Source organism: Mya arenaria, chromosome 2 (assembly GCF_026914265.1).
Source record: "Mya arenaria isolate MELC-2E11 chromosome 2, ASM2691426v1".
In the NCBI taxonomy this organism is placed as follows: domain Eukaryota; kingdom Metazoa; phylum Mollusca; class Bivalvia; order Myida; family Myidae; genus Mya; species Mya arenaria.
The window spans coordinates 11,278,428-11,290,539 of NC_069123.1; the positions used below are offsets into that span (position 1 = coordinate 11,278,428).

General features: G+C 35.4%; 1 pseudogene; it reads left to right on the top strand.

Moving 5' to 3' along the window:
• Positions 1-7,357: 7,357 nt before the first annotated feature.
• LOC128206036 (sulfate transporter-like) lies at positions 7,358-9,690 on the top strand (annotated as a pseudogene).
• Positions 9,691-12,112: the final 2,422 nt, after the last annotated feature.

Here is a 12,112-nt window from a genome sequence, read left to right on the forward strand (position 1 = left end):
TCTGCAAAAAGAACATTTTTCTTCCTTTTCATTCCATTTAAATAAAATATTGACACTTTATACATATGTTACTATATATAGTAACACATTTGTGCAGGGATTTCGCGAGTATTTGCATGACTCAGCGATTATCAGTTTTGCGGCCCGCAGAACTTTCGCACGTGAATTCAATTTTCGCCTTAAAATCAATTTTCACTCAACGGCCCGGCTACGCCGTGTATTAACCTCTTTAATACATATGTATGTTTTTCTTATTTGTAAGTCTACAGTTTGCTTTTTAAAGTTTACCTGCTATCCAATTGTGCTTATTTTGCTCTCGCTTGACAACGATGAGTAAACTCACTCTCAAATTAAATTTACTTTTATTTCGTTTTTGAGAGTGAGCCAAACAGGCAAACAGCATTTTGTTGTCACTTTTATGTTCCCATTCCAATTTCAATTGATCACTTTGAACAGTCCACAACGTCTATCCGAATTTTTCTGTACAAATCACTGCCATCTTTCTGTTCATGGTCTTAATAACTGAATTCAATTCAATAAACATGAACATCTAGTAAGTAAAACGACTGTTTGTACTAAGATAAACCAATACCTCGTAATAATGATGTCAACATGTATGAACAGTTGCTGTTTTTCAAGTAAATTCAATTTTGCCGCTCCATTTTTTTGTTTTTTGAATGTCAACGCAGAATGAAAAACGCCACTCTAACGGTCCACACAGGTTATCAAAAACTAGCTCTTCCTAAACTGCGTTCGCGTTTGCCTCCCTTTAAGATTTTAACAATAAATATGTTCAAGCAGATCAATAAATTTTGATTATTTAGTCAAGACATTATTTCACAGTCGCCAAAATTCATTTTAAGGCGAAAATTGAATTCACGTGCGAACGTTCTACGGGCCGCAAAATGATAATCGATAATCGGCCCGGGCCGCAAAACTGATAATCGCTGAGTCATGCAAATAATCGCGAAATCCCTGTACAAATGTGTTACTATATATAGTAACATATGTATTAATCATAAGTACTCTTCTTCTGTACTATGGAAGATGAAATGAATTTAGCTGGCAAGGTGAAGCAATGTATCGGGTTTGCGGAAGTCAACTGACATGATAACTATAAATTATCGGGTGAATTAATTGAATTCATAAAATATAATCAGGACGAAAGTTAACTAAATTTAATGCAATTGAGGAAATCAGTTAATCTTAAAGTCACTGAATCGAGTTGTTCTTTAATGCGTACACAGTGTTCGGCTTTATTGATATATTTAGTGCCTTAGATTTTGTTAGTTTTCTTAAATTTAAGTACGGACATCTATTTTGATAGCTTATGCCTCAACTCTGTAGTTCATTCTTGCGCTACTCTAACATTTAATATTTCAAATCGGAACAATTAAGATTTACCAATCCTTTAAATAACTGTTGGCCTGAACTTTGACGTTGCGTCGCTTCATCATTATTCGCACATTCTCCCCGCGTATTTTCGCCCCACCACAGTACGAATTTTCGCGTAGTCGCATTGTCTCATGTTTGCCCTTTCCCGCGAAAACATGGAAATTTGAAAACGGCAGAAATCAGCCACCATACACTACCAAAACGCATATTTTTTGCAAAAAAACAACAACACGTTACCACCATTGGTGAGATTGCGTCATCGCGGTAAATACAGTTAATTAACTCTTCGCAACGCTGTGTATAGCGTTGACTCGACGCGATGGAACTCGTGGGAAATTATAGAAATGTACGCGGTGGCATTATACTTATATCGCGGGGTTTAGTGAACATTATATTTAAAATATAACGTCCGCGCTTCGGACAAAATCGCGGTGCTGTGCGACACCTGCAATCAACGTGTGATTGGTAGTGTATGTACCCTATGCTGTGCTTATTCGTACCTAGTTTAATTGTGTCAGCGTGCTAAATCTAGCCAAAACCGGCGTTGTGAATATCAAGTTAGGCACTTTCAGCTTCAATAAAAGCAATTTCATATCCCTGTTCATGTTTGATTTCCTTATCATAATTGAGTCTCAAAAAGTAATTATTGCTTGATACTAAAACTGAATGACATTCATATGCGCCGTATCGATGTATGACGTTGAGATTTTCGAGAGATCTGTACTAGCCCGAAAGTTCAACTTAGTATCTCAAAATCTCGACTTAACAATTCAAAAGTTCGGACTAAGTTACGTCTAAATAAAGATATAGAATATCGAAATTTCGACTAAGTTATGTTGAAATTTTGACTAAATTTCTCGATATTTTGACTTTTTACTCGAATTTTCGATCATCATGTGACGAGATAAGCCCATATGTGCCATTATATTCCCAATGCGGCAAGTATTTGAATATTAACGCCTCCATGTCTGTTGGCTGGGTAAATTTCTACAGTGGGTATCTCATATGATATAAACGCAGCGACTGATTTGCCTCAGAGGGTATTCAAATATTGACTTGAGTTTACAGTCAATATGCGATAAATAAAACATCAAAGCAGCGCATTTTTTCATTAATTGAATACAAATCTATTTATTATATCATTATTTTGTGGGTCGATTAAAAAAGGGTGTGTGTGTGGGGGGGGGGGCTGAAATTTGTTTATAACATGTTTATGTCGGATTTAACGATTTAATATTCACGTTTGGCTGTTTGGTATTTTTAAACCCTTTTAAACCAAAAATGAGTGTTCAACTTTCAGAACTCATTCAGCTGAATTCGTGAATTTTGATTACCACCTAACAGATCAACAGAACTGCACGTGCATGGTTTCAAAGTGTTTTGAAAGTCCAACAACATATTTAAGTATAGTATAGATTTTATATTAGTTTCCTGAAAACACTCCAACTTAGATAATACCTTTAGACACTTGCGCATTGTGAAATTGTCCGAGTGCCAACCTTTTATGATGATATGGTAAAAAGAATATGCATAGAATACACAATTAAAAACTACGATAAGCCAAACTTTCCCATGAGGAACCCCCATATCAAATGTAAAGTTTATAGTTTCGTTTTGTCGATAAGGGTGCATACTCTGAGTTACGGCCTCAAGTACCCCACCCCGTCAAATCCTTCTAGTTGTATTGCATTTTTTCAGTATGTCGACTAGTTGTATTGCACTATTTTAGTATGTCGACTAGTTGTAATGCCGACATAACGAAATGTTCTATTTCACTACCGTTTATGGTCACATTCAAATGAATTATACAATGTTTCAAAAGGTAGTAATGTTATTAAATACCAATGTTACGTTATGATTGTTTTTTCATATGCAAATCTTTTGAAGGTATCTAAAATCGGTTTCAAAAATGATTCGAAAATGGTGACTCTTTAAAAAGATGGATTAACATAACATTGCAATAGTATTGTATGTCATTTGCAAACAAAAATGCAAATACCAAAGCTAGCGTGTATACCTGGTTAGCATTTCAGCAGGATCAGTTTCCAGAATTATATTAATGTATTTAGGCAATTCATTACAGCTTTTATTTTAATGGAATATTTACATTCGCTTAGTCTTTTAAATAGATAAAACATGTCGTTTTTATTATATAGCCTAGGGTTATGACGTCATTATTTACTTCGCCATTGCACTCTGATTGGATAACAGCGACGTCATTTACCTAAAAATATACACCGTTGCAGTCACTTTATTTGATAATCATACCTCACTTATATAGAACATAGAGTAAAAAACGCCGGGGCAATATTTTCGACTTTCACCCTCTGGCGTCATAAAATTGACAAAACGCTACACATACGCCACCATGTTGGATTTTTATGTGAACATAATGATTAATAAAACTGGCATTGCAACCTTATAATACACTGTTAGTATACCTTACTTCTATAGAACATATGCAATTAGCATAATACGGGATTACTGATAGTATTTTGCTTAAAGTCAATATCACCTGAGCGCTTCGCCTCGGTCGACAGTATTTACTTTAGTTTTTTGTTTGTTTATAAGATAACTCGGGCTTAGCTTTATTCGGTACGCATACGCATAATTAAGTTTAATATAATTTGTTACGTAGGATTGAAGGAGAATTAGATATGCAAGATGGAGGAGTGTTACATCCTCTGCAATGCTGAAACAGATATCATAGTACACTGACTTAAGGGCCTTCCATAGTGCAAAAGTCGTTTGGGGGACCAAAACATTAAACAATCATGTTTAATTACTTACGAGGTTCAATATTTAGCAAGCATTATACATATATACGTTGCGACATGAGAAGCTGCATTTAGGAGTTGAGCAAATATCACAAACGAAGATTTAATCAGGTGTCTAATCAAATAGCATTTGCATTTTTCCGGAAATGTCTTTATACAAAATGCTATGTTTTTGGGTCAAAATAGTCAGTACTACCCAATCAACAATGTCTTGAGACTTTCTAGTGATAGAAGCTATTTTAAAAAAGATATTTGCATATTTGTAACCAGGAAATGATAAAGTCCACTTTTTTCACTATTTTATTGAATATCTTATTTATTTGAAAAAATATCATAAAGACGTCGCAAAACATTGTTAATTAGGTAGTCTGGGACATTTTGACATAAAAAATACTTATATTATTGACAGACTTTTCCGAAAAAATGCAAATGTTTTTTGGTTCAAAATCTGATAATATTTTCTTTTGAAATTTGGTCAACCCCTTAATTACCCAACACATGTCTTAAAGATTGTTTGTTATACTCCCTATAAAGAGATTTCCTCTAGACTAAATAAAACATGAACTTTTGAAACGTTTCAATTTTTGGCTTTCCTCACCCATTTTTGCACTGTGGAAGGCCCTTTGAAATTTGAATTTCAACACAGAGGTCATAACACATTAAAAAAATAAATTGGCGTACAGTGTCCAACGGTTAATAGCTTTACGCATTTTTAATGCATTTCAATTTCATGAGCGTTTATGAAAGGCAATGTTTTGCAAATAGTAGGAAGACACAAATAACTCAAGTTTTCGACTGTGCTCAGCTGATAATAGATATAAATGTATACACTGTGCAGAAATTTTAAATGTAAACATCATGATATAAAATATTATCAAATAATCTTATATACGAAGATTTTCAATAGTGAGCAAACAAGTGCGTGTGATTAAATGCATGAAGCATATAATCATATTGGTATATTTCAACATAACATTATATCAATGCAAAATGGATTATGAACGGGTGAGTCAAATTATATTGAAAATGTTTTTAAGTACACGTTTACAGCTTGCAATAATCTTAAAGAGGAAGTTGATAACACTAACAGAAAGTCACATGACTCCACTCTTGTTGGAAATAAACACCACTCTAAATACATTCATTTGCTATGGTATCAAATGGAACATTACATATACAAATGCAAGCAATTTATTCTACGAAATGAGTTACTGTATGACTTGTGAATATTTCAAACAATAACATCACCACTCTTAATTCATGTATGTACTATTTATCGAATGAACATACCAAATAAAAGGCAAACACTTACCCTGTTAGGGAATGTGTTACTGTTTGACTAGTGAACATTTCATAGAGACTGAACATCACTATTGATTAATCAACTTACAATATGGTTTAAAAGAGGCATTTTGATGATAGTTATAAAACCAAAGCAGTTGCTTCAATAATACAATGAATACTACAGGGCATGCACAATAGTCCAGAATAAAAAGAAAACAAGAAAATCACAGCGGGCCCACAAACAGTTCTACCATGTAAATATTTTGAAGTTGGTGATGGCTGATGTCGAGTCAAGGCTATGAAGGAATTCAAAGACACTTATTTTGGTAAAACATTAGTCTATGCACAACTGCAGTTTATATTAAACACTTATTCCAGGTTTCAGTACAATTACAAGTTTTACAGGGGACAAAGTTTTGTGACAGACAGACAGCACTAAATCAATATGTCTCTTGCTTACTCGGGAAAAGACATAAATAAGACAAACCAAAGTTACAGTTCTTGCACAAGTACAGCTGTAACAATACTTTTTTTATTTTGGTACCCATTTTTATATTCAGTAACAAATCTCGGGACATTTAGTTACTTATATTGAAAATAAGTTTCAATATCATATTAGTTAAATGAACTTAAATCACTATGTAAATTGACACTAACTTTACAATGCATCAGAGTCAAGTTTTCATATATGTTACATTGGTCAGCTGAGGAATTGGTCAGTAACTTATCAATACGGCAGTATCGAGTTTCCCTAAAGCATACATTGGTCAGCTAAAAAATTGTCATTAAATTCTGAATGAGGCAGTAATTGGTCATCTATATGCACTGCACCATAAAATGTAATGACCATACAACAATTCAACACCCCGAGGGGCTTTGTGCGAAATGTGACAACATGCCTTTGAGGCTTAATAGACTATACAAGATAATGAACAAATAATAAATAAAAATGAAAATATTACAGTTATTTCGCCATTTATGATTCATGCTTTATTTTTTATTTTTTTACATCATATGGACATTTCATTAGCAACAGTTTTCCACAAAACAACTTCGAACATACAACAGATTAAAGAGAAATCATTTCTTAATTGAAATGATCAATAATGGATTGGCAAACAACATTCTTTTGATCGTTCTTTGATGTAGTGCAGATAGTTTTCCACAAGTTGTGAGGCTTACATGTAAAGCCACATTTACAATTAAAATCATTGGTTCAAACAATTGTAAATGAAAAACATAAAAAAGTCATTCTATCCGTGATATCTTCTCATCTTTTCACCAAACCAGCAAAAAAAATTCATTTCAATGAACTGCCATTTTCAATAAAAATAGACGAACATCCGTCATATCTGGTCAGCAATTGGTCAGTACTCTACTCTATTTCTATATCGACAGCTAACTCGTCAGCACTTTAGTACGTGTCCAGAAACGTTGCGAAAACAAACGTACGAAAGACAACTCTGTAAAAAAAATAGACTGTGACTACATTATTAATGTCAAAAGTAACACCGTTTATTTAATGACGAGACAATCATTATGGTAAGAACGACAACTCATGTATTCAAAGGAAAAATTGAGTGTGTCTACATTTTCAGCTCAAAAGCACTTGATTTTTGTTAGGAAAAAGAGTCGCATATTTACAACCAAGTTCTTAAGTCTCCATAAACCTTTTACTCACCACGTATTAAATATAGCGGGTCGCTGCAGCGGACAGGGCAAGGGTTGAAACGACAATGCACAAGAGACGAAACACCACATACATAAATACAAACGTCACAAACAGACCACGCACGCATCAAAATATATAATATAATGATGGGATTACCGCCTTGAAACGGTCAGCTTCTGAATTAAATCATTTCATTATCTTTTTTTCAGGAACATCTCAATAAACACCCGTTCAGAACAGTGTGACCTTGGCTGATCAGGGAAAGCTGCAGTTGTCTCGGAATGTTTATAACCAAGATGCATACGACCGTACATACCCTGCCCCGGAGCGCCCAGAGCTCAGCATCGCTCGGACAATCAAGAAGAAATGCACCTGTACCACTGCAGACGTTCTAAGAACCATACTGACTTACTTTCCACTGATAAACTTTGCCAGAACGTACAAATTGAAGGAATATATCCTTGGCGATTTCCTTGCAGGCTTGACCGTCAGTTTCATGCATCTGCCAATGGCGATGGGCTTTGGTATTTTAGCTTCTTTGCGACCGATCAACGGACTCTACAGCACGTTCTTTTCCGTTCTCGTCTACATGATTTTTGGAACATCCCCTCACATTTCTATCGGTACTAACGCCGTAATGGCTGTTCTAACCACAACTGTGGTTGATCGAGAAGCGGACACCTTCACTGCTGCTCGACAGGCTGCTAACGAATCTATACCAACTGATGACGAAATTATTGAGGTTAAGATTGGAACCTCGATGGCTTGCTGTTTTGTGGCAGGGCTTATCCTAATAGGTATGGGTCTTCTTAAGCTTGGGGTTATTACTACATACCTGTCGGTATCGTTCGTCGGAGGGTTTACAACTGCCGCTGCCATACATATTGCATCTAGCCAAGTACCAAGGGTATTCGGGATCAAAGTACAAATGTTTGCAGGCGCCGGCAAGCTAGTTCGAATGTACATAGACTTGTTTAGTAAAATCGCACAGACAAATGCTACAGAGATTATTATTGCACTCCTGTGTATGATAACTTTGCTATTGGTGAAAATTTGCATCAATGAACGGTTCAAAGACAAAATGAAAATGCCTGTCCCGATTGATCTGATTGTAGTAACATTGGGTACGATAATTTCGCATTTTGCAAACTTCAAAGAAGTGTTTGACGTGAAAGTTGCAGGTGAGATACCGACCGGTTTTACCTCGCCAGGTCTTCCAAGGTTACAGAATGTTGGAAGTTTTGCTAGTGACGCTTTTGTTATGGCGGTCCTGTCACTCGCTATGAGCATATCGATGGCGAAATTGTGTGCCAACAAACATGGAATTCCTATTGATGATAACCAAGAACTGTTTGCTTACGGGGCAAGTAATTTCGTGTCGGGATTTTTTCACAGTTTTCCCTCCGCAACTGCTCCACCAAGGACAATGATTTTAAGTACCTTAGGGGCCAGAACCACGCTCAATGCCATACCAACATCTGTGTTCATACTTCTTGTAAATTTAGTTATAGGACAGTTGTTTGTATCCCTACCTTTATCAGTACTCGCAGCTATGATAATTATATCCATGAGAGATCTTTTATTGCAGTACAGAAACTTGCCAAGCATTTGGAAAATTAACAAATACGATTTTGTTATCTGGGTTGTTACAAATTCCGTAAGCGTCTTAGTTGACCTGAATTATGGGATTATCGCTGGAGTAGGGATTTCCATATTCCTTGTCATCTTTCGAGATTAGTGCGCCAGCGGTAAAATAGTTGCACGTTCATCAAATGAGGATATTCTAGTTAACGTCCGAGGATGCAAGCAGAGCTCAAACACATCATCGACCCACACACGATGAAACAAAAGACAGCAGACGTTAAGTATGGAACCGTGGAATTCAACGGAGATGTTGCTTATAAAGAAAAGGGTGCTTCCACAAATGTTGAATGTGATGCAGCAGCTGGTATCAAAAGTGACAAAATCGAGACAATTTTGGTTGACCTATCCTCTGTGGATTATGTTTACATGGCAGACATGGGAGTTTTACAGCAGGTGACTAAAACCTACAAAGATATGGGGATCAGTGTATGCCTGACTGGTGTGCAACGTGGTGTCGCTGAAACGCTGGAAGCTGGGGACTTCTTTGAAACATTTCCAAGATCTGCTGTTTATTATGACATTTTTGATGCATTGGAGGCAAACAGAGAGGATTCAAAATCATAATGTTCCGACATGAATTTCGTCTGTGATGGTCGTTAATAACTTAATACAATTGTTGAACGATATTTTCCATGTTCTTCAAACGGTGCTCATTGTTTTGACAACACAAAGTAAACTATTGTACAGTTATGATTATATGTATTCATAATACATTGAATCTTTTGAAAATGCACGATATACTGATGTAACACTTTTAAAAAGCAATGCAATTTATAGACGCAAGTAACATACCGATACCGATACAATGTAAAGGCTAACTAAGGTGATATTAAAATAATAAGTGAACACAAGATAAACTAGTATCTGTTTTAACTAGTTGTTACAAGATTAAAGATACACTCTTACTCCTTAAAAAGATTAACCACGATTTACCAAAATTAATAATATTTTTTAAATATTCCAAGAAAGATGAATAAATGACGAAAACAATAATTCTTATGAAGAATACCGAGTTGAAGTTTGACAGAAATACGCATAAAATACCGTATTACTTTATCCGACTATAGTTGATCACAGTTAATCTTTTAGCATTCACCGATCATATAATACTTTTGCGCTTTCTACTATTAAATACACGGTTACAATCTTGTTATCAGTAATTAATATTTTCCATAAATGCATTATTTAGTAAGTAGTTAATGGTTTATCACTTAAAACTGATGTGTGTTATACATGTGTATGTATTGATTTATCACGTGGTATACACGCACTGATAATAGCGCATTTGGGCTTATCTCGTCATATGATACATGTAGTTGGTCGAATATTCGAGTAAATTAGTCAAAATCTCGAAAAATTTAGTCGTTAAGTTAACTTTGTTTTAAGTCTTCGTTCGAAGCAAAATGTTGCTTTCAGACGTAGCATTTATGACGCAATTTATCACGTGGTATACACACACTGTACCTGACCCAACGAGGCTTGTATGTATTGATACATTTTGAGGCAAGTGTAAAGCATCCTCGAATACACCCGAAACATTACTGCGCTATGACTCGCTGTGTACCGTGGGCGATTTTGCTAGGAAAATTCCGTATTTATGAACAAGAGGCCCAAAAGGGCCTATGCTTCTGGCATGGCTTTTGTGGTCATATCAATCCAGAGCATGTATGTATGGGTAAAAGGCAACAGACATATAGTTTATGTTTTGTGTTTGGGTTACCTGAAAACGTAGCACGTTCAACATCTGAGCCCAGAAAGTATTGTAAGCAGATTAGTTGCATGAACTATTTTAATATGTGCCAAGTAAAAGTCATCTGACAAAAAAATGCTTTCAAAACTGTACTCATAGTTAAATTTTCTGTAGTTTTAAAAGTTAAAAAAAGTTGGTCAACAGGTCAAAGTCAAGGGCATCCTAGGACAATATTGATCAATTTGAACAAACATTCACAATCAATTGTGCTGAGATGGATGCACGAATACATAAAAAAAATCAAACCTTTCCAGATTTATGTTTACCAAACCTAAAAACCCTGGGTGTGGCTAGTAATGACACCAGGTGCATAACTTAAACATTCACAACCAATTTTGTTAAGAGGAATGCGCAAACTACAGAACTTAAAGCTAAAAAATGGCCTTTGGGCTTTCAACAAGAACAAGGCAGAGTAATTCACAAAATCAACTGCAGAAGCAAAAACCAAATTGTCTCTCAAAATTCTAGACATGCAAAATCGTCTCCCTTAACTCTAAACTTGAATTTACATGTACAGGTAAACTTGGCTAAAAATAGAATTCGCTCATGCAGACCTGGCTAAAAATAGAAAGCATTTCTTTAAAACTTTCATGGCCCATAATCTAGGCATTCATGGGCGGATCTTGCTGGTTTTCGAAAGGAACCGAGATCTAACGGATATCTAGATACTGTACAAGTTTCATCGATATACAATCAAAACTGAAGAATGTATCGTGTTCACAACCAATTGTATACACAATAGCATTTTTTATACTATCAAGGGCCATAATGTAGGCATGCATGGGCGGATCTGGCCGGTTTTCAAAAGGAACCTAGCTCTAATAGATATCTAGATACTTTACAAGTTTCATTGAGATACAATCAAAACTGAAGACTGTATCGTGTTCACAAGCACGGACGCACAGGCGCACGACCGCACGGACGCACGGATGCACATACTACGTACACATAACCATCGCATAAGCTCTTCTGGCCTTTGGCTAGTAGAGCTAAAAATCATTGAGGCAGTTTCATTTCTTTCGCAATGAATAAAGAACGAGGAAAAAGGACCCATATCGGTTTACGGAAGTCATTCAGTTACTGTGTACAGGTTCTATGGTTCAAATCGTAAGGTTATGTCTTGCAAAGCCTTTTATGATTGCTGAACAGTGGCTTAAAGCTGCACTCTCACAGATTTAACGTTTTGACAACTTTTTTATTTTTTGTCTTGGAACGAGACATTTGTTGCGAAAATCTATGGAAACCAGTTATATAAGACTGCTGACAAAAAAACAAGATCTCAGATTTTTATATTTAAGGTCAAAAAGTGATGTTTGATGCATTTGTCTTAAACCGTTAGTAACGGTTTAAGCCATAAAACATTAATTTTGGAACGGAAATGTTAAAATCTACGATCTGATTTTTTGTCAGCAATCATATATCATTGGTTTGCAGATATTTACGCAAAAATTTGCTCTTTCCAAGACAAAAAATAAAAAAATTGTGAAAATGGTATACTAGTATCTGTGAGAGTGCAGCTTTAAATAGTTATGAGTAGTTCCATTGAAAAAATGAAATTTTAACATTGCTTTTAAAGCTACATTCTCACAG